Here is a 23,969-nt window from a genome sequence, read left to right on the forward strand (position 1 = left end):
TTTGAGTTAATTTTTGTATGTGGTGTGAGGGAGGAGTCCAGATGCATTCTTTTGCACGTATATATATCCAGTCATCTTAGCACCATTTGTTGAATGGTCTTGTACCCTTGTCAAAAATCAATTGACCATATTTATATATGGGTTTATTTCTGGACTCTCAATGCTGTCCCCTTGATCTATGTGTCTCACCTTAATGCCAGTACCACACTTGGTTACTCTAGTTTTATAGTAAGTTTTGGAATCAAGAAGTATGAGTCCTCCAAGTATGTTCTTCTTTTTCAAGATTGTTTTGGCTATTCTCGGTCTTGTCCATTTTCAAATGTGCAGGTCTTTCACCTCGTTGGTCAAATTTATTCCTAGATATTTTCGTTTTTGATGCAATTGTAAATGAGATTATTTTCTTAATTTCTCTTTCTGATTAAGTATTAGTGTATAGAAACGCAGCTGATTTTTATATATTGATTTTGCATCCTGCAGTTTTACTGAATTTGTTGATTAGTTCAAACAGTTCTTTTGGTGGGACCTTTAAGGTTTTCTATGCATAATAGCATGTCATCTGCAAGTGCAGTTGTACTTCTTTCTTTCTGACTTGGATACCTTCCAGTTCTTTTTTTGCCTAATTGCTCTGGCTAGGACTTTCAGTTCTATGTTGAATAAAACTGGTAAAAGTAGACACCCTTGTCTTGTTTCCGATCTTAAAGGAAAAGCTTCAGCTTTTCACTGTTGAGTGTTATGTTAGCTGTGGGCTTGCATTTTATGGCCTTTACTATTCAATATGTTGAGGTATATCCACTCTGTATCCACTTTGCTTAGAGTCTTGTATTTGCAATCTTGCTGAATTTATTAGTGAGGATAGGTTTTTGGTGTAAAATTTTTAAGGGTTTTCTGTATGTAGAATTGTGTCATCTGCAAATAGAGGTTGTCATCCTTATTTTCCAATCTGGATGTCTTTGATTTCTATTTCTTCCCTAATTACTCTTCCGTTATCTTTTGCAGTCATAATTTCTAGTCCAAGATTCCTAGATATTTTTTTCTTCCTTTTATTTTTTAAATTAAGTTTTATTAGAGTATAGTTGCTTTACAATGTTGTGTTAGTTTCTGCTGTATAGCAAATTGAATCGGCTATACGTATACACATATCCCCTTTTTTGGATTTCCTTCCCATTTAGGTCAGCACAGAGCAGTGAGTAGAGTTCCCTGTGTAATACAGTATGTATGTTCCCATGAGTTGTCTATTTTATACATAGTATCAATAGTGTATATGTGTCAATCCCTATCTCCCAGTTCATCCCCCCCACCCTCCACCTTCCCCCTTGTTATCCATACATTTGTTCTCTATGGCTGTGTCTCTATTTCTGCTTTGCAAATAAGATCATCTATACCATTTTTCTAGATTCCACATATATGCGTTGGTATGATATTTTTCTCTTTCTGACTTACTTCACTCTGTATGACAGTCTCTAGGTCTATCCACGTCTCTGCAAATGGCCCAATTTCATTTCTTTTTGTGGCTGATTAATATTCCATTGTATCTATGTACCACATCTTTATCCATTCCTCTGTTGATGGACATTTAGGTTGCTGTCCTGGCTATTGTAAATAGTGCTGCAGTAAACATTGGGGTTGCATGTGTCTTTGAATTATGGTTTTCTTTGGGTATATGCCCAGTAGTGGGATTGCTGGGTTGTATGGTAGTTCTATTTTTAGTTCTTTAAGGAACCTCCATACTGTTCTCCATAGTGGCTGTATCAACTTACATTCCCATTTTCATCTTTTTTTTAAAAATTTTTATTTCATTTTATTTATTTGGCTGTGTCAGGTCTTAGTTGCGGCACGCAGGATCTTCATCGTGGCATGCGAGATCTTTTGTTGTGGCACATGGGCTTCCCTCTAATTGTGGCGCTTGGGCTTAGTTCCCCTGCGGCATGTGGCATCTTAGTTCCCCGACCAGGGATCGAACCCGTGTCCCCTGCATTGTAAGGTAGATTCTGAACCACTGGACCACCAGGGAAGTCTCTCTTCCTTTTCTTATTAAAAAATATATTTTTTTGGAGACCTAGATTTTACTGTAAGCAGTTACAGCGATTGTCAGGTTTTGTACCAATTATTTCTAGCAGTACAATTCATTATGAATTGGATAAAAGACCAGTTTGTATTTATGTTTTAACTAATCCAAGGGAGAGTATTCTTGAAATGCTGTGTTATCCAGAACTGGACCATGGGATTTTGTTCCTTCAGTCCTCAGTATACTTCTGAGCAGTGCATACTAACTTTCCATGAACTTGGTGGAGCTAATAAACTGTGGAGATCCGGTTGTTTCTAGGAGTCCAGTCAGTCTGAAAAAGCTACATACTGTGTGATCCCAACTGTATGGCCTCTGGTAAAGGCAAACAGTAAAAAGGTGAGTGGTTGCCAAGGGACTGGGGAGTGGCAGGGAGGTAGAGGGACGCCTAGGCGGAGCACAGGAGGTTTTCAGGGCAGTCATACTGTCCGTACAGGTGAAGCCACGTCATTGTGTGCTTGTCAAAGGCCATGGAATGTACAACACACAGAGTGAACCCTCATGTAAACTATGGACTTTAGTAAGTAATAATTAGGAGTGGTTCATCAGTTGTAGCAGATGTGCCACACTACCTAAGGCAAGATGCTAGTAATAGGAGAAACTGCAGGGGGAGAGGAAGTACACGGGTATTGTCTGTACATAAAAATGTCCTAAAATTAGAGAAGAGAGGTTGCAGGGGAAAAAATCAAGTGTTTATTATCTATAGTAAGATAAAAATAATAAAACCAAATCTTGAGAGTAATTTTTTGAGATCCTTGTAATATATGTGAGATTGATGTCTGGGAACTTCACAGGTGAAGTCAGCAGTGGTGGAGACGTACGTATTTTGTGGGTATGTTTTAATTTGTATGTGAAGGTGTGGATTTTCTGAGTCACCGAGTGCAGCAGATCTGCACCCTTGGCCACCACGGCAGCTCCTTGGCAGGGAGCCAGTCAGGCTCGCACAGTCTGAGGCCACAACCAGGGGTGTGGGGTCCTCTGCACACCCCCAGCTGCATGTCCCCAGAGCCCAAGGCAGGAGTCCTGTACGAACCCTGCCCCTTGGGTGGTAGGCTGCAGAGGAAGGCGTGAGGTTACTGCTGAAGCCAGAGCTGACTGGGTTCTGGAATTGGGAATTGGCAGAGACAGTAAGAATATAGAGGCAGGTAGCACGCTATACTGCTTGTCACGGTTAATAGCCTGGGCACTGTTGACCTTAGTGGGGAGTGGGGAGTGAATTGGCAGTGCTCAGGGTGAAGGGCCACTTAGAGAAAACCTGTTTTCTCTGTCCTGGTGGAGATTGTAACAGCTGACAGTGACCACACTGACTTGAGAATAAGGCTGATGCAAGGCTCCCAGAGAGAAATCATCTTGACATAACCCATCTTCATGTGTTACTTTCCAGAAAAGCTGCTCTGCTGTTTACAGGCACATGTGTTACCTTGGCCCTCTGGGAGCAAAAATTCGTACACTTGACCAGAGGAGTTTTGCTAGTAGGCAGTTTTCTAAGAGAAATAGGACATTTGTTTATTTGTTTTACTGTTTAGCTAAATAAAAGCTGACAATTTGCAAACAGCAAAGTTGTTTCGTATCAGATACTTTATAGTTGTAAAAATGTGCCGACGTGTTTTATTACAATTGTCTGTCGTCATGTAGCACAGTAGAAATCAGGGAAGGGAGTCCAGACTGGGCAAAGCCAGTGTGTGTGTAAGAAACAAGGTGTCCTGAAAGATTAATTACAGGCCAAATTCACATCCTCAGAGCATTTAGAGGCATTCCCTTTTTGACTTTGAAGGAGCATGGGTACCAACCTAGGTACCTGGAGCCCGGCTCACTTCCTTCCTAGCTCTGAGTTTGCTGGCGGAAGATCGAGGTGGATTCAACAGGGGAGCAGGGTGGGAATATGAAAGGTGAAGCCAGCCTTTTCCAGAGTGGAATGGGCCCAGTGGGCGCCCCAAAGTGTCTGGTTGACCTTGTCAAGGGTGGTGTTGCAGCTGGAAGACTGACCTTTCTGATCAGAAGCCCATGTTGCCGGTCCCATGTACAGCTCTCACCCACCACAGTGGATGCTGTCTGCATGCACCCACTGTCTGCACTGAGGTGATGGCAGGCTAGCTGACTATTCCGTCTGCTTGGGTGTTTGGGCGATGTTCTCTGCTGGGCATTAACCTGTGATCAGTGATCTTCACGCCTTGTGCCCGCTCCCAGAGGTCCATCCACACGCCTCTCCTGACCCCTTGTCTGTGACCTCCCGTTGTGCTTCTGCCAGGCTCGTCACCGGCCAGCGGGGCCCTTTGTCACTTCCCATAATCTTTTCAACAGAAGGTTCTGGAATGATTGGTTATCCTTATGCAAAACTTCAAACCATACCTCACACCATAGAAGACAGTTAATTCAAAATGGATCATAGAACGTAAAAACTATCAAACTTTCAGAAGAAAAAAATAGGAGAAAATCTTTAACTTTTGGGGGGACTAGGCAAAGTTTTCTTAGATAACAAACCAAAAGCAGGATCCATAGAACAGAAGTTAAGAACTGAACTTCACTGAAATGAATAGCTTAGGCTTTTTGGAAGACTCTGTTAGAGAATGAAAAGACCAGCCATAGACTGGAAGAAAATATTTGCAAGTCACACATCTAATTGTGGTCCCTCAAAGATGTCTATGTCCTCATCCCCCAAACTTGTGAAGATGTAATGTTACAAGGGGAGTCAGGTTGCAGATGGGATTAAGGTTGCTCATCAGCTGACCATGAGATGAGGTTATCCAGGTGGGCCCAGTGTGATCACAAGCATACTTAAACGTGGATGAGGGAGGCAACACGGTCCCTGTGACGGGAGAAGCTGGCTTTGAGGATGGAGAAGGGGACCGAAGCCAAGGAGAGTGAGCAGCCTCTAGAAGCTGGAAAAAATAAGAAGATGGCTCCCTTAGAGCCTGCAGGAAACCTTAATTAAGCCCTCTTGAAACCTTAATTTTAGCCAAACAGTGAGACATTTCAGGCTTCTAACCTACAGAACTGTAAGATAATAAATTTGTGTTGTTTTAAGCCCCTAAGTTTGTGGTGATTTTGACAATAATTGGGAACTAATAAACTGATATAAGACGTTAGTCCAGAAAATATATAGAGCTCAAAACTTGACAATAAGAAAACAACCCAATAAAACAGGCAAAAACTGAACAGACACTTCAGTAACAAATACAGATGGCAAATAAGTACATGATAAGATGGTCAACATCATTAATCATTAGGGAAATGCAGATAAAAACCAAATTGAGATACCGCTGTACACCTATGAACGTCTTGAATTAAGACGCCCCAGGTGTTGGGGCGCATGTCGGTGAACTGGAGTTCTCATACGTTGCTGGTGGGTTTGTAAAATGGTGCATCTACTTCTGAAAATAGCTTGGCAGTTTCTTAAAAAGTTAAACACACGTCTGCTATCTGACCTAGCGTTCCCATCCCTAGGTATGTACTCAAGGCAATGAAAAGCATATGTCCATGCAAAGACATGAATACTCATAGAATATTTATAAGAGTCAAAAGCTGGAAACACCCAAATGTGTATCGTCAAGGGAATGGGTGAACAAACTGTGATAACACCCATACGGTGGAATGCTGTTCAGCAATAAAAACGAATTTCAAAATAATTAGGCTGAGTGAAAGAAGACAAAGAGTACATATCATATTTTATTATATGAGGTTCTAGAAAATGCACTAATCTATCTTAACTACAGACCAACGGTTGCCTCGTGACTGGAGCATGAAGGAACTTGGGGATAATAGATGTATTATCTTGATTGTGGGGTGGTTTCATGTACATACATGTGAGATTTACCAACTCTAACAACTCAAATGTGTGCTGTTTAATTTTATCCTCAATAAAGCTGTGAAAAAGGGGATGCAGAAAGGTTGAAAATAAAAGGAGGAAGACAATGCAAACAGTATACAAAGACAACTTGCTGAAGATAAAGCAACCTGATCACTAGGAAACATCAACATCCTACATTTATACCCAGTTAAACATAGCCTTGAAATAGGCACAGAAAAAAATTACAGAAAATTATAGCTCTTTACGAAAAAAAAAAAAAAAGACATTCACACTAACGTATATCTCTCCCTGCAACTGATAGCACAGGCCACTAAGTTTATGGAATATTTGAACATGACTAGCAAATGACCTAAAGGGCAAATGTAGAAAAATGCACCCACCAACTGCAGAATAAACACTCCTTGGAAGCACCTCTTTGCCACTGAGTGTGCTCTTTGAGCACCATGGAAATCATAACAAAATGATAGCCAGAAAATGATGAGATTAGACACTAGGTAATACTTGTGTAAATAACTGATGGGTGAATGGAAAAATCACAATGGAAATTGGAAATATTTTGAATTGAGTGATGACTAAAATACTACAAGTTAAATCTGTGGGATGAAGCAAAAATATTGCTAAGAAGAAAATATAGATTTAAAACATTTAAATTATGAATGGGTGAAATTTGATCATCTCAGCATTCATCTGAAGAAGTCATAGAAAGTAAAATTAAACTTAAGGAAAGAGGGGAGGAAATAAAGATAAAAATAGAAGTCAATAAATGAGAAAATAGAACCAACAAATCTAAGTTTGGTTCATTGTTAAGATGTCTAAAATTGGCAAGTCCTCATCAAGACATAAAAGGGAAGGCACAAATATCAGAAATCAAAAATCACTAGAGATCATGTGGATAAAGAAGATGATAAGGGATTTATGAACAACTTCATGCCAAGAAATTTGAAAACAGAGATAAAAAATTTCTTTAAAAATACCTTGATATCTTCCCCACATTATCTCCAGAAATCAAATAGATTGTAGATTTAAATATGAAAGCCACACAAATCTTGGGATAGGAAATGATTTCTTAAACTTTACACAAAAAACCATCCTTAAGGTAAGAGATTGAGGATTCTGGTTTATTAAAAGATACCATTAAGAAAATGAAAAGGCTGGCCATCAAAAAGTCCACAAATAATAAATGCTGGAGGGGGTGTGGAGAAAAAGGAACCCTCCTACAATGTTGGTGGGGATGTAAATGCCACTATTGAAAACAGTATGGAGGTTCCTTAAAAAACTAAAAGTAGAGTTACCATATGATCCATCAGTCCCCACTCCTGGGCATATATCTAGAAAAGACGAAAAAGCTAATTTGAAAAGATACAGGCACCCCAATGTTGATAGCAGCACTAAATAAATAGTCAAGACATTGAAGCAACCCAAGTGTCCTTCGACAGATGAACGGACAAAGAAGATGTAGCTAAATAAATAAATAGAATAGAACTGCCATAAAAAAGAATGAATTATTGCCATTTGCAGCAACATGGATGGACCTAGAGATTATCATACCAAGTGAAGTAAGTCAGAGAAAGACAAATATGATATCACTTATATGTGGAATCTAAAAAATAATGCAAATGAATTTATTTACAAAACAGAAACAGACAGACATAAAAAACATGTTTACCAAAGGAGAAGGGCAGGAGAGGGATAAATTAGGAGTTTGGGATCAACAGATACACACTACTATATAAAATAGATAAAAAGGATTTACTGTATAGCACGGAACTATATTCAGTATCTTTTAATAGCCTGTAATGGAAAAGAATAAAAATATATATATATATATAACCGAGTCACTATGTTGTACACCTGAAACACAATATTGTAAATGAACTATACTTCAATTAAAAAAAAAAAGGCAAACTGAGTAGATGTTTGCATTGCAAATACTTAGAAAAAGAACTCAAGTCTATAAGTAAAAATCCTATCAAATCAGTAAGAAAAAGACAACCCAATAGAAAAATGGGTATTAATCAACAAGTCACAAAAGAGGACATCCAAATGGCCAAGAAAGTTATGAAAAGGTGCTCAATGAGTTATCACTGATACTACCAGAGTGGTCAAAATTAAAAAGGGTGAGGTTGCAAAGCTCCTGGAAGTCTTACCTGCTGAGGGCGGAAACCTGCTGAGGGCAGAAGCGTGAACAGTCCCACTGGAAACTGCTTGGCATCATCTATTGAAGTCAAGGCTACACCTACCCCAGGTCCCAGTTACTCATTCCTAAATATAAACCCAACAGCCGGGGAACAGGAAGGGGGGGAGGTGTGCATGGAGGCTGAGCCCTGGGCAGAAAGCACCCTGTGGTACTTTCCTCCAAACTGTGCTCGGCACACACAAGAGTGTGGATGAAGATACAAAAGTGTCGAATGAGGGAAGCAGGCCAGGAGTTCACATACTGTGTGATTCTATTTATGTTGTTCAAAAAAGAAAAAAAAAACCCAGCAAAACTGACCTGTATTGTTTGACTCGTGATTATGTGGTAAAACTCTAAAGAAAAGCATGAACCTGGTTGTCATGTAGGTCAAGAGAAGGTCATTGTGAACGGAGAAGTGATAATTCACTGAGTTGTAATGTTTGTTTTGTGTACTTTCTGTTTTTGATGTTTCACAATAGAAAAGGCTTTTTGAAAAAGCCTCCAAAGGGTTTTACTCAATTAAGAATTTACTTAATTCTGCACAGGTGCAAACACGTCGGCGTCCGTAGTTGAGCGCTGCGTCTACGACAGCAAACGTGCCTGTCCTGGTGGGCGAAGGATGGTGTGTGGTCACTGTCACGGGACGGTTTTCCCTAGGAGGCCATGGAGGCTGAGCAGGAGTCGTCGCTGGGAGCTCGAGGGGGTGCAGGTGCGAGGCCGAGCCCTCACTGCCGCCTGCATGTATTCAGCAGGCGTTCACGAGAGGCTGTGGATACAGATGGTGCCGTGGCGCCGAGCGAGGGGCGGGCGGGCGCGGCAGAGGGTCTTGGGCATTTCCTGCCCGTGTCCCCGGCCCGGTCGGTCGTTGTGCCTCAGCGCGGCCCAGGCTGGGAGGGGAGGCCCACGTCGGGTCCAGGCCCAGCCGATGCTCCAGAAGAGCGGCCAGGAGGTGGGGGCCGGCTGCTCCGGTGCCCGTGACCTGAAGTTTGATTGAGGGGACGCTGATCAGGGTGACTCCCCGTGGCTTAGACCAGGGCCCAGAGGAAGCGTTGTGCTGAGAGCCGGCTCTGCCGGTGTTCTCCAGGCTTGTGCGACCTAAAGGTCTTGAGCTGCTTCCGCAGATGTTTTGCAGTCAGGTGCCCTGCCGAGAAGCTTTATTTCTTCCAAATAGGGACAAACACCAAGTGAAGTCAGTGCTTTTGGGTATGGGGGTGAGGTGGACACAGATAATTAAATGCAAAACAGGGATCACTACGTGTATTAACTGCCACGGCTTAAAGGGATCTCAAGGAATAAAAGGATTTTTTAGTACTATTCTTCCAAGGAAAGAATTTGTAGTAATTTAATCATGTTCTGAAATGGTAATTTGAGCCCACTCAGGAGACATCAAACTCATTTTAACAAATCCATTTATTAAATATTAGTACATGGTTTATAAACACCATTCTATATTTAGAAAATAAAAACAAAACACGGGCTCGTTAGAGACGCAGAGAAGATCCTTTCTTGTTGTGTTTACATACTTTTAAAGCCACATAAGTGTATTTAAAAGGCTACTATTGTGCGTTATTTGCTTTTCCATGTCAGACCGTACTGGTGCAGCCCGTTCTGTAAGGGGCTCGATGCTCTCAACACACATTCAGGTCGAGTTTTCATTCTCTCCATTGCTGGCAAAGCTGCAGAGTAAATCCGTGCAGGTACCTTCACGTGTGTGTGTGGCTGTGGAAGGGGCTCCCGTGGAAGTTCATGTCTCAGCAGGATGGACCTGAGTCCCTCATAAGTGGGGTCTTTGGGCTCCTCTTCATGGCTGTCACCCTGGGGGTTTCTTCTGGGTATTCCCCTTTTTTTTTTTTTTTTTTTTAATCCTTTGCTTGTGTGTGTGTGTGTGTCTTTTTTTCATAGTGATTTGTGGGAACTGTTTATAAACTTATGGCTGCTAATCCACTGGATTGGCGGCCCTCCCTCTGCTGGCGTCTGGTCGTCCACCAGACCTTAGCTGTGTGTCCAGCCCAGCATTTCTATTCCTCTCCGACCTCCTGGTCCCCACTGTCGCCCGGGTTACCCCTCACACGGAGGATGGAGCGGGTGGTGGCTCTCCGGTTCCCACTTCCCAGGGCTGGCCCTTCCAGCCAAGGAGCTCTGTTCTCACACTGTTAGTTTGGTCACATTGTGGCTAAATGTTTGGGTGAGGAATAAATCCTACTTTGACTTGAATGCGGACTCCTTTGTGGGAGGCCTGTGTCTGGCATGTCTCAGGCTCCGCGAGCCGGAGAAGATGGGTCAGGTGATGGGTGTTGTCTTCGCTCTCCGTGGGGGCCCCGTCCAGGAGGACCCCCAGCCCCTGAACTCTGTCCAGGTTTGGGTTTCATCTCCTTGAGGACCAGGGTCCCTGGGCCTGGAAGCAGAGCAGGACTCGGGCCGTCGAGGGCGGATCCACAGACTCACCAGCGGCCCTTCCTCCCTCTCCACGTGGCCTCTGAGTTCAGGATTAACCCGCATGCTGTCCTCTCCGCGGACACCGCTGGGCGTCTGGGGCACCGGTGATGCCGCCGCCTGAGGCCCGAGACCCCCCGCCCCACGCTATACCTTCTGAGGAAAATGTCCTTTTTAGAATTCATAAACACCATTTTGGTCTCTTTTTGCTTTTTAATGGGGGTTACAAGAAATATGGCGTAAAGCTGGGAGCACCGCAGGGTTAGGCCTGGCGCGGGGGTCCCGGCACCTGTGGACGCTGGGGCCCTGGGGACCGGGTGAGGCCTTCCCGCCCGCGCACCTGCCACCTGAGCCCGGGGGGGCGGGTGGTGACAGCTCTCGGGCAGGGGGGCCCCGTTTAGTGCTGTGACTTGGAGAGCCTGACTCATCCCCCAGCGTCCCTGGGAGGTGCAAGGACACGGCAAGGTCACTCTGTCTTCACCACCGCCCCTGGGGCTCAGGAGTTGGAATCCAAGCTGGGGGAGTTCTCGGGCCCAGGTTTCCCGTCCTGGTGACCGGTCCCTGGGCTGAAGGCCGAGCCGAGGTCACAAGGATGGCCCCGCGGCGAGGGCGGTGACTAGGAACCAGCTGCAATAGGGGCGAGGTTTTCCGAAGTTCTCAGGGCACCTGTTCCCACATCCAGACTTTCTGCGTTTTCTCTCAGGCTTGTGTGGAGCCGACAGAAACACGAAGTCTCAGGAACAGGCTTCAAAGTATGACGTGAATGAAACATGCCTTGTTTTCACAACTCTCTTAGTTCTTGTCATGGTAAATATTTGAGGGAACTGTTTTTTCAAACTGAGTTTCATCACATCTGGAAGTGGATTTCTTCTGTGTGTTAGGGGGCTCTTAGGATCAAGCTGCTTGGAGAATGTGGAGGATAAAGGAGATTTGCTGGAGTGGTGGGACGGTGAGTTGAAAGGTACTTTCATCCATGTTGGTTTTATTAGGGCAGGACTAATAATACTGAGGGCTTGAGAAATCTCGTTTTTCTTCTGTTTTAAAGTCAAGTGCTTTGTCTTGGCTGCATCAGGTGAGAATGTAAAGCATCCCCCAGAGTCTCCCTGATCCCCATTCTCCACATCATCTGTAACATGTTTATTTAATACTTAACAAAATATGTCTAAATAGAAAAATGTCACTTTCATCGCATAACAAGTACTTGAGACTTTTTCTATTAGGTTACATTTGGTATTAATGTTTGTTAAGGTCTGTTTGTCTCTTAATATGAAGTTGTGCTGTACTGGAATGTATTCCATAGAGGGGGTAGGATTTTCAGCAATAATTTAACCCTCTTCTTAAGGCCTGTATGACATTGTGTTAACTGACAGATTCATTTTTGTATCAGAAAAGTGACAATATTGATGTGCTTTTAAAATACTTTATGTATGATTTTAAAAATCGAACTCATTATTTTCCAAATTACCACAGGAAAGAACACTTTGTGATCCGGACTCATCAGTCAGCGCTTGGATTTCAGGGACTTTTCTTGAGTTGGGGGAGAGGTATTTGTGTTTTGTTGACATGGACGTTCCTTTGAATATTTTACTGCATTTGACAAACTCACACATTGTGAAGTTGTCCGTCCTCTGCAAACACCCCACTTCCCCAAAGGGTTTTACCAGAACGTTCCCACTTCCCAGCATGCGAATACGTGGGAGGGGATGAGCAGAGAACATTTTATATCGAGGAATGATTTCTTCAGTGTTTTATTCCTGAACGTGAGGCTTTTCTCTGTGTTACCTACACACTCCCTGGCTCCACAGGGCTGTCTGGGTGTCAGTGCAGGATAGAACCCTGTGCCTGGACGCACGTCCAGCTCTGTCCTGTGTCCACTGGACCAGGAAAGAAAGTGGGGACACACAGAGCACCGCTGGGCAGTGGGGGCACTGTGGACCCTCAGACTCTGCAGCCCTTTACGCCCGCCAGTGCCCTTGGCTGAAGAAGGCTCCCCTATGGCCTCGATGTAAGTGGAATAGAAGCTAGTCTTTGTCTGTCTGAAGATTCTGAGGTTGAGTGTTAAATTCCTGGGTAAAAATGATGGAGACTGTCCGACGGGAAAGCGTGTCTACACGTCCGCAGCAGCAGCAGCGACAGCGCAGGAGTTGGGATCCTCTTCGTCCTTCTCTGGGTCACGTGAAGGGGGAGCAGCTTAGGCATCGCGAACAGCACTCTCGTTTCTCGGGTGAGGAAGGACAGTCCTGCGTTTCACAGATACAGTGTTTTAAATGAATTATTCCCTTTTAGGGGAATGTCGGGTGGCTGGAGCCCTTTGCCCTTAAACAAGGCCATGGGCCCCTCGGCCGACACCCTGCCCTCCCCGCCCCCTGGCCTCAAGGAACAGGCCTCCCTGTCCGGCTGCTCTGCTTGCTAAGGCCTCTGCGTCTGGATTCCGACCCTCCGTCTAGGGAGACAGCTTTTCTAGAACAGCAGGATGTTGACAGTCGAGTTCTCACAGAGCAAGCATCCTCTGGACACCAAGGGTCCTGTGAGCAGTTCTAGTCTGTGGGCTTGGTCCGCAAGGCTGCAGGCACCGCTGGGAAGTGCCCACGACCCCCGGGGACCCCTCGTAGGCCCAGTTCTGTGCCCTGGATTGAGACTGGGAAAGAGTCCAGAGCCACGTTAGAGAACTTTCGATTCTTCTCTTAAGTCCCAACTTTCAGTCCCCAGGAAGCATTCTTAGGACCTGGGCTCAACCTGGGCCCAAGACCAGAGGGCTCGGGAAGTTGCCTCGGGTGTCTGCCTCGGCCCTGGCGCGTTTTGTTGTTGCTGGAGATACTCACTGTATCAGACACATCCCCATCGTGTCTCTGCTTCACAGCACAGCCTGGGCTCCAGGGCTTCTGCTGGCAGCTTGGGGTGCCCTGGGCTGTGCAGCCACCAGCCCCGGGGTGGGCCCACGGGCAGTGACCCCCAGGCAGGGCCAGTGCGGGTCAGGCCACCGCGTGGAGGCCAGGGCCGACGTCACCCCCGGACACCCGTTGGCCTGAGGGGCTGGGTGGTCGTTTAGCGTTGGCAGTCTGGTCTGAGAGCGGTGACCCCGGGCGACGCCCTCAGGCCCACCCTGTGGAAGCAGCGTGGCACACACGGTGTCTGTGGAGGGCTCTGAGGCCCCCGGGGGACAGAGCCTCCAGACTAACCGGCCTCGGCACTTCTGCTCTCAGGAGCGTTTCCCCGGCAGTGATGCTCAGACTCCGGGATGGACCCCTTTCCCGTGCAGGGACGCTGACCTAGCGTGTTTGCATCGAGTGAACACATGGGAGGCCCGTGGGTGCTTCCGGAAAAGTGTTTGTCGTTTTCAGTTTTGCTATGGAGTCTCTGCCCCTGGAGAACCGCCACCCTGTCCTGGGTGGGGCTGTCAGTCCACAGGACCTGGTGGAAACAGAACCAGGCGTCTAAAGGGGGGTGAGTTCTGTGTTTGTTTACGTGGTTGGCTGATTTCAGTGTTCAGAGTCACCATTTTCGGTTGTGTTTTTAGAAAGCTTCAAGGTGTTTACTTGATTCAAAGGGAGATTTCAGCGAATGCTGTCACCATGGTGAAATCAGGGACCTTTTCTCTGCTTTGTCATCTTTTTACAGAAGTCACCCTGTAAAGTTTATTGAGCTGTTTCTGCCCAGGAATAGCTGTTCGGTTTAAGCTCCGGTCCTGTTGGTGTAGCCCTTGGCTGGGAGTCCCTCGGGACATGGCCACGTTGGGGGCCGGGGGGTCTCGGAGCTGGTGGCCCTGCCCCTCCTCGTGCCGTGGAGAGGGCTGTCACTCCTGGTTAGAGGAGTCGGGTGACGAGCTTTTCCCCCGTGTGGGATGGGCTCCTCTCCGGTGCCAGCAGCGCTTGCAGGGGGACCGTGTGCGTGGCCGTGACTTTGGGGGTGGTGGTTTGCCCCTGGACTCCCCGTTCCCTTTGAGGACTCGGGTCCCCGACGCATCTGTGCTCAGGTGTCTCCCTCGTGACCCTAAACTTTGCAGGGACCAAGGTCTGGTCTGTCAGGCGTGTTGCAGGCTGGACTCCACCTTGTGGGTCTGCCTGCCCGCCCCCCGGGAGCAAGTTGTGGGGAGACGTCTGCACTGCCTGCACCAGGCCGCTGTCCTCCCCCGGCTTTGAGTCATCAGCAGAGGGCAGTACCTACCCTCATAAAGAATGAAGGACCCAGTTCTGCAGGAAAGGCAGCCCATTCCACATGGACACAGATGCATCCACATGGAGCTGGGGTGTTGCTGGTCTCACCTGCTCAAAAAATACCCTGCGGTTACACTCACTGTGCAAACCTGCGGACGTGGGCCTCTCCTCGCTAACCCTGTCCGCAGCTGTGGAGGGACGCCACTGTGTCTCTGCATAGAAACATGGATGGAGCGCAGAGGGACCACACCAGTGTGTCTGAAGGTGGTCCTGAGGTGAAACAGGAGGGTCCTGGTAAGTGAAGACTCTTACTCTCTCTACAGGGTGGCTCAGACAAGTAGAGACCTGGGGGCCACCCGCCCAGCCTGCTGGTGGCCAGGCTCTGAGGTCGGAGTGGGATCGGCTGGGGTGATGGGGGGACACCAGCCGCCATGGGGACTAAGCAGGCGCCGTGCCGGTCGCTCTGCCTTCTCCACGCTTAGGACGACGCATGCCCTCCTGTCCGGACGCTGGTCCCGGTGGCTGTGAGGGGACAGGACCGCCCAGGCTCTGAGGGGCGCTTGGGGGCCCTGACCCGTCGGCCTTCACCCTCGCCTCTGTTCCAGTAACGCTCCTCACCGGGCTCTCAGTTCTCTTTCTTCCACGTGTGAAAGATGCCCAGAGCTGGGGGAGGGGAGGGTCCCTGACCCGCTGGGCATCTCAGCTCTGCAGCTGAGCTGTCGTCAGCGTGGAAACCGGGGACACTTCCTTCCTGTCCTGTTAGCCACGCTGCAGGGCCCCGGCCCGCGGGTCTGAGAGGCCAGCGCTCAGGTGGGCCTCGCAGGAGCCCTTCGGGGGCCAGCCTGGCCGCACCGAGTTCCCCATCGGGAGTGGCTCCGGGGTCTGGGAGCCGCCCTGCCCGCTGCGTCCCTGCCCCTGAGCCGGGCTGAGCACCGCCCACGGGGACAGGCCTGGCTTCCTGCGTGACGGACACGCCGTGAGGCCAAGAGTCAGCCAGTCATGTGACATCATCACTCACCCACATGTACACGGACGTACCTGTTTTTTCCCTGAGAGGACATTTATGTCTTCTTGTCTGAAGCCCAAGTGTGCCCGGGGCTCTCACACCATTTCATAAACCGGACTAGTTCCCTCCGTCTCCTGCACATGCTCCCCTGTGTTAATTCAGTTCCCAGACGTGAGAGTCAGGGCACGGCCCCGCCCGGGTGACACGGCCCCAGGCGCCCGGCCTGCCCCCACAGCTGTCCGCACACCTCCGTGTGTCGTCCACACTGCCTGCTGAGCACGGAGCGAGGTTTTCATTGGTATCTTTTCACATGGAAAAAATAATGAATTTGTCTCCGATCTTTCAAAAATGCCTGAGCTTCTTAAGCAACTGACACACCCTTTGGGCCTCTGTGCTTTTATGTGCAAAATGAGGAGATGGGCTTCAAATCTTCTTGGGAACCAGGGGTTCAGTACCTCCCTGGAAGGGCTGTGGGGAGCAGGGCTGAGCACCCAGGGCCCAGAGAAATCCTGCGTTTGCCTCTTCACACTTGAGCATCCAAGATGTTTCCTTGGAGGAAGGAAAGTGACTAGGTGATTTCTGACATTGTATCAACATGCAATTAAAATGCTTTCTTAAAAAATCGAGGTGAAGTTATGCAACATAAAATTAACCATTTAAAAGTGGACATTCAGTTGCATTTAGTACATTCACAATGTTGTGCAGCCACCACCTCTACTTAGTCCCCAAATATTTTAATCACCCCAGAGAAAACCCAGCCCACCAGCAGGCACTCTCCATTGCCCTGGCAACCACCCATGCACTTTCTGCCCCTGTGCCTTCCTTCACCTGCTCTGGATGTTTCGTATAACTGGGGTCATGCTGTTTGAGGCCTTCTGTGTCTGACTTCCTTCCCTTGGCATCATGTTCAGGGTTCATCCGTGCTGTGCTGTGTCAGTAGGTTATTTCCTTTATGGCTGAGTAATAGTCCACCGTATGGACGGACCACGTTTGTTATCCATCCGTCCATCGAGGGGACTTTGGGCTGCTTCCATCTTTTGATTATTGACAGTGCTGCTGTGAACACGTGTGCACAGGAACGTCTGCCCGTTTCCAGTTCTTTGGGGGCATCAGAATTGCAGTTTGCAAGTGAGTCCCTTGAAGGAGGGAACTGCAAATTTTGCCAGGTGGATCGCCCAGTGCAGGACGAGCCCTTCTCCACTTGCCTGGTGCGTCCTCTTTCCTTGATCTTTAATCCACATCTACTTCAATCTCACTACTTCATTGGTCCTTCTTGGAAGGATCCTTTTGTGTTTCCAGTTACCAAAATTTGCTGTCTTGTAGAAGTGCTCCTCTTAGCAGATGTATTTCCACCAAATGCCTCACATTTCTAGTCTCATTTGGAACTGTTTAAAGACAGTGATACCACCTAAGTCACTCTGGCCAGAGTGTTGGACACACAGACCTCTGTCCCTCCCAGCTTCGGACACTCCATCTTGCTTTCTTCTGGTAACTTGACCTTATTGTTCTTCTAAACAATGAAAAAAAAAGGGGGGGCTCAACAAATCTGGTGACTATTTGGACACTGAGTTTCAAGTTTCAGAAGCTCCCTTGGTTTCCTGTTTGGTCAGCTTGGAGGCCACCGAGGCAGAATAGAAACAACTGTTACAGACGCTCTTTCACATATTTATGGACAATTGTTTCTTGAGAGAGAATTGGAACCTCTCGGATGCACTCGTACCGGCTGGATTTACTCTGTCCCGTCCTCCGTTCTTCTCTTAAGAGAGAAGTGGGAGAGGAGAGAGGAAGACTCGAGGACCCGGGGCTGCTGCCCTGAGAAGGTCAGGCGCTCTGAGGGTCTGGACCGGATACACAGCGGATTCACAGCCTGTCTGTTCAAGTGCTGCCTGTGGTCCCCACCAGACGGGAGAGGCGTCAGCAGCTACTTTCACGAGAGGTCGGAGGGTAAATGGCCGAGAAAGGCCGCCTGACAGACCCCGGACCCCTGTGCCCATGCAGAGCAGATCAGGGAGGCCTGGGGAGGCCCGGAGCTAAGAGGGGTATTTTCCCGCTGGAGACCCAGCTGGGCCGTTAGGAGGGCAAGGCTTTAGGACCCAAAGCTCCGGGAGGTTCCCCCGCCCTCAGCTGGGAAAGGCCCGGCAGGGAAGAGTGAGGGGCGGGGCAGTGGGGGGCGGCCAGAAACAGACTCCTGGGCCCTAAACTAACTGTAGGCCTCTTCCCCGCTGCAGCCTTGTCACCTGCAGCCCCTCGAGCTGGCGAAGAGCCAATGGGGGGGCTGGAGATGGAGCCTCGCAGTCAGTTGCCCACGGAGGCGGAGGGGGCCGGAGGAGGGTGGTCCTCACCCGCCGTGTTCTGTCTCGGGGCGCTGCCCCATTCCTGGTCCTCTCACCGGGGTCAGCAGGCCCTTCTGGGTGCTTTCTGCTCTGTGCCCACCGTCTTCCCCAGCACCCAGCCTGGGGCAGGAGGCTGAGAAAGAACCCGAACCACTGTTGTGTGGGTCCAGGTGTCCCAGGGGGTTGCTTCCTTTCTACACCTTTCAGAGTCTTTTGTTTGTTTTACGGATAACGCCCAAGATTTGGGGCTTTCCTTAGTGGGAGGAATAGGAAAAAGTATGGCTACTCCTTCTTTCTGAACGAGGAAGTCTTAGAAAAGGATTTTTAAAAACTGAATTTGTACCCAAAAGTCTGACTAATCTCTGCCATGAATTATGATTATCTACCTGTAGATTATTTGGAATTTTCTATGTAGACAACTCTTATCATCTGTACATATGAATAATCGTTGTTTTGTCCTTCCTTTCTACTTCTCTTACCTTTCTCTTTTTCCAGCTGTGCTGTGCTGTCTAGGATTTCTAGTTTGATGTGGTAGGGCGGGCAGATCTTAGTTCCGATCTTCAATTAAGTATCGATTAGGTATCTTGTATGCTGTAGGTTTTTTGAAGAGACCCTTTATTGGATCGAGAAGTTTCTAGCATGTTAAGAGTTTTATTTTGTTTTAAAATCATGAATAGATACTGTTTTGTCCAAAGTTTCCCCAGCACTTGTAGAGATGCTCACATGACATTCTGTTATTGGTTGATGTGGTGAATTACATCAATTGATTCTCTAATAATACGTCAATCCTACACTATAGTTATAAACCCATATTATCTTTTATGTGAAGTAGTTTGTGTAACCTTTGAATTTTTTATCCCTTTAATGTTTGCTAGAGCTTGCTGGTAAAAACTTACAGGTCTGGTGTTTTCACTATGAGAAGACTTTGAACTGTTCTTTCAATTTCTCTCTGCAGGCCACGTGGGGTGAATCTGATGGAGACGCTCACGTCGCTTTTCACTTCAGACGTCCAGCCCTGAGAAGCTCTGCCCACTCTCCCAAAGCTCGTGTGAAAACACAGAATAGGGTAAGTGCTGGAAACGGAAGCGTTACCTCTGCGTGACCCCTCTTGGTTTCCTCTACTGGGGGCAGAGCTTGACTGAGGTAAGGGCTGACCTCCCTTTCCTAGTCAACTTCTGTAACCTAGCAATGTGCGTTCCAATGGTGCTTTTGTTCTAAGAAAATTCTACCAGAGCAGAAAAGTTTGAGTTCTCAATACTATAATTTCTTTTCATTTCAGGGGTTCCTAACTTCTTTCAAATTCAGAACTGCTTTGAGAGTTTTATCAGCTATGGGCTGCTTCCTAGAAAAAACGCACACACATACACAAAATTCTGCATAGCAGGATTGATCACTGCTGTGGCTCCAAGGCGGCTGTGTGTTTCCTGTGCTCCCCCTTTCTCAGCGTAGTGAGGTTTTATTTCACTTTGGCATGCAGCATGTGTTAAGGGGGAAGATAGATTTTTAGGTCATGCGTTCATAGGTCTCTGGGCCCTGAGAAGCCACACCTGGACCCGATGGCAAGGATGTCACCCAGGGGTGCTAGACTTAAAGCTGATGGGGTGACAGGTGAGTCCTCAGGGCCGCTGTCCCATGGGGAGGAGCTGCAGTATTCCCTCTGTTGGAACGGGGTGGGTGTGGGTACCACGCATCCCCTGGCTGTTACTCTGTATTCCTGCTTGTTAGATATGCTAGTTTTCCTCCCTGCAAGCCTCTCACGGTGGGAAGTTACACGTCACTGCATTTGTAAGATCAGGAGTGGGCGTGTGATGTGCTCTAGCCAGTGAAGTGAGGACCGAAGTGCCCCCAGACAGACGCTTTTGCAGCTGGCCTGGGATCACCCCCCTTATTCTTTGCCACGAAGTTGGACGTGCTTTGGATGGTGGGCTCCGCTGGCCTCAGTTCTGGGGCAGGATGGTGTGGAGCACGGCTGCAGCCAGTTCATCCCTAGACGAACATGTGGCTGTTACTGAAAGCCACCGGGATTTGGGGCTGTTTATTGCTGCAGGAACATTTGTTTTTTACGAATGACACATCCTTCTTCTTCAATATCCAAGTCACTGCATTTCCAACTTTCCCGCCATGCTCTGCGCTCTGGGGACAGATCTCTGATCTCCCCTGACTGCCATCCACCAGGCTTCCTTTCCTTCAGCCGATGGGAGGCGCCGGCAGGATGTTGAGGGGCAGAGACGAGAGCTCGGGCGTGTGGTCCCGGCTCCCTCCTTGCCCGGCGAGGCTGGAGACGCCTGTGTTTCTCCCCCTAAGACCTCGGCAGCCTGGTCACTGTGCCCTCCCCTTGTCTTCCGAGCCCGAGGAAGCGGCCTCCTGCTCTGCTGTGTCCGGTCACATCTCCTCGTTCCCCTTCGCCTCATCTCTTCACGGAGCTCTCCTGAGTCGTCCCCGAGCCCCGCCGGGCAGCTCGGGGCGGGCGGAGCAGGTGGGAGCGAGGGCCGAGGCCACCCTCACTCCCGGGAAGGGCGTCCGCGACGCCACCCCTGTCGGCGGAAGGGCCGGCTCCGACGGCATCGTCGTCGTGTGTATGTTATACCCCTGAGGACGTTTACTGCAGCGATGAAATAACCACAAATAAACGTTTGCCTGGAATTTGCAATCATTCTCGTGGTGTTCTGAGTCCTGAAAAAGGGTCATTATCCCAAATTCTCAGGAAAGGAAACTGCCAATTTGGGAACTTAATGACACGCAAGGCCACCTAGAGTGCCCGCGCGTGGGCAGTGTTTACCGCCGTGGGAGCAGAATTCCTGACCTGCCTGCTGGCCCCCCACGTCCCGTCTGCTCCCGGAACCTGTCAGTGTGATGAGGTTTCACCCCCTCGGTTGTCTTCTGTTACGTGGCACAGTGGACCTTGAAATGAGGAGACTGGATGATCTGGGTGGTCCAGAGCGCACCAGCCCTGGGGCAGGGGCCTCGTCAGGCTGGAGGTGCTGGGGTACCTATGCTGCTGGCTTCGGGGGCCTGGAGAGGGGCCGCCCCCCTCGTGGGTGCTGGGCCGACTGGGGACCAGTGAACCCACAGACACGGAGGGCAGCCTTCGGCAAGGAGCAGCCTGAAGGGAAGGAGGCCCGTCGTCCTTTCGGACTCGGGACTCTCCTCCGGGAAACGAGCCTCCGTGGCCCCCGCTCCCCACTCGGAGCCACTTGGGGCGTGGCACCCGCCCGTGAAGAAGCCCGACAGGGGGAGCCGCACGCTGAGAAACTGCGGCGCACCTGGCCTCTGGGTCGGACAGGGTGTGCAGCCTCCTGTCCTGAGCTCTGAGCTCCGAGCCCTCGCTCAGCGGGGTCCAGGCTGTCGTCCCTTTGTTGCCGCGATGGGGCCTTCAGCAGGGAGAGGCTGAGCCTCGCTTCAGCCGGTTCTCGTGAGAGAGGCTCGCTGTCTACACTGGCGAAGTCACTCGGAAGTCTGCGTCCTGCAGACGGCGGGTGGATTTGTTAGATTCTGGAACTTGGCATTTCTAACTTTTCCGGCTCAATAGCGGTTTGCGCTGTTTGTGCACGTGGCTGTTTTGGATCCCGTGCTGTGTCAAAGGAAGGGGCTCGTTTGAATCATTTGTTCGGATTCGTGTGTGTTGTCTGGTTGGTGGCAGGTCTTTTAAAGACGGTCTAATGCACACACGGAGGCCTTGGACACGGCCCAGGCACGTGAGAAGTTAAAACTCCAGAGTAAAAACAAACAGAAGTGTGACTGTGTCAGATGTACGAGTGGGATTTCGGGCGGAGTTATTGGCCTGCTCTGTGGAAGCACGTGTGGGCTGCTGGCTGTGAAGAGGAGCCTTGCCAGATGGCAGTCACGTCGGGCCGGTTACCAAACAGGAGTGAACCGCGCACGTCGGTTTGATCTACCAAAGCAGTTTGCAGTGATAAAGTGTTTTCTTTTCTTTCGAAAAAGTAACGAAAGCCATGTCACCCCCAGAATACTATGATTTGGCTAATCTCTCCCAACTTTCTTGACTGTTCTTGGGAAGGAGAGCTCTTCTCTTGAAAGACCCCCTTTCCTGCATGAAGCCCGGATAAACTGCCACCATCAGTGAAAGCACAAAAGCACTTTACAAAGAAGCTGCCTTGGAGGGCCGCTGGTGGGGACGCGGTCATTCCCCAGCCCCTCCTCTGTGCAGGGCAACCGGCCGTCTCCCCAGCCACATTTTCTAGTAGGAGAAGGAGATTCCAGGCCACAGGAAAGCTGACAGGGTTGGGAAACCAGTGGTGGACTTGTAGCAAGTCTTGGAAATACATTTATATCCTGGAAACGTTTCTGTTCACTGAAACTCTTTCAAAATGATGTGGCTCAAAGGCTGCCACACACGTGTAATTGGATGTAGGGAAACCAGTCCTGGGACCATATAGGACTGTCAAGGAGTCAGTTCTGACGGCGCGTGCTTCTCAGGTGGAGGCCCGGAAACTTTAAAAGGTGCTGAAGAAACTGTGTGGTGTTTGCATAACCTTGGGGTCGTGAAACGTTTGCTAAGCGAAACACAAAACCCAAAAACCGTCCAGGAATTGACGGACAGGTCTGACCGACAAAAACAAAACAAACCCCAAACACAAAGCACTGCTTATTAGTGAGAAACAGCACAAAGTTAAAACACCAGCCAAAGAGCAAGAGAAAATATTTGCCACACACAGTACAGAAAGAGAGTTACAGTCGTAATGTTCAAAGCGTTCACACAAACCAATCAGAAAAGGGCAAATAACAGAAGGAAGGGCAAGATCAACTCCCGAAAAAAAAAAAAAACTAATGACCCACAAATACTGAAAAGATGCTTAAGCTTCCAAATAATTAGGGAACTGCAAATTAAAAATTGAGCATGATGCCATGTTTCACTGGTTAGATTGGTGGAAATTAAGAAGATAGAAATTATATCTGGGGTTGGTGGGGACACACATATCCTGGCCATCACAATTTCGCAGGATCTAGAAAAAATTAAAAATGTACCTTTTTGACCCAGCCATCCCATGTTTGTAATACAGCTTGTGTGAGTACTTGCATATGGACACAAGATGAACAAAAAATTAACTGTACCCTGCAGGGTTACACAGTGAAAATTGGAATCAACCTCAATGTCCGTTAGAGAACAGTAAGCAGTTTTTAGTGCATACATATATCTTATGAAATATTATGGGGCACTGCAAAATGTAAATTAGAGAGATAGATGCAAACAGAGAAAAGTCTCTACTGTATATTCAGTGAAATTCTTATTTACCTCAAAAACAGCACCCAAAACTCTAATGCACAAAGGATCTGGCAGCTGTAGGCACTCAGTAATTGTTGAATGAAATGTGTGTCAGTGGCCGGTGGGCAGCTGGGTGCTCACGGCCGCCACCCAGGGATGGGGGGGGACACTTCACACCGCATGCACTTCTGTGGTCCTCACGTTTCTGCTGTGAACGTTTTAAAAGAAGTTGTGCCCTCCCAGTGAAGTGCTTTCACTGCAAAGATGGCTGCGTCAGTGTGCAATATTAAGTTGTCTTTTTGGTAGCTTTCTAAAGTAATGGTGCCAGCGAGCTCTGAGCAAGTGTTATTTCCCGTACTGTCGGTTGGGAAAGGAGCCTCGGAGCTGGAAGGGTCGGGCTTCGGGCGCTGGTTCCTACTGTCTCCCCTTCCGGCCCTGCTCCCAGAGTCCCCTGAGGTCGTTTGGCTAAGATTCCCGACAACTTCCCGGCCCCTGGCAGTGGCACGGGAGCTTCGAAGCAGGATCGTCGGCTGCCTGTCTGTTCTTCTCGAAACCTTCTCTTGCCGTCCTCAAAAGCCCACACCCTGGTTCCTCTCTCTCTGCTGCGTTTCCTGTCCCTTTGCTGCTACTCTTCTCCTGCTCCTTGGGTGTTAGTTTTCTTTAGGATTTGTGTTCAGACTTCTCTTACTTTCTGTGTTCTCTACACCCTTCCTGCATGACCCCATCCACTCTCATGGCTTAAATCCAATCTACGTGCTATGTTTCCAGCCCAA

General features: G+C 48.5%; 1 long non-coding RNA gene across 2 annotated transcripts; it reads left to right on the plus strand.

The window, feature by feature from the left end:
* The first annotated feature begins 11,205 nt into the window (after positions 1-11,205).
* LOC308604796 lies at positions 11,206-20,622 on the plus strand. Of its 2 annotated transcripts, none has more exons than XR_014013554.1 (2): positions 11,206-19,038; positions 19,252-20,622. It is a non-coding gene; the product is annotated as an uncharacterized lncRNA (long non-coding RNA). The 2 variants fall into 2 exon arrangements; XR_014013555.1 differs by having other exon boundaries at positions 19,495-20,622.
* Positions 20,623-23,969: the final 3,347 nt, after the last annotated feature.

Source organism: Mesoplodon bidens (assembly GCF_964165515.1).
Source record: "Mesoplodon bidens genome assembly, chromosome: 16".
Classification (NCBI taxonomy): domain Eukaryota; kingdom Metazoa; phylum Chordata; class Mammalia; order Artiodactyla; family Ziphiidae; genus Mesoplodon; species Mesoplodon bidens.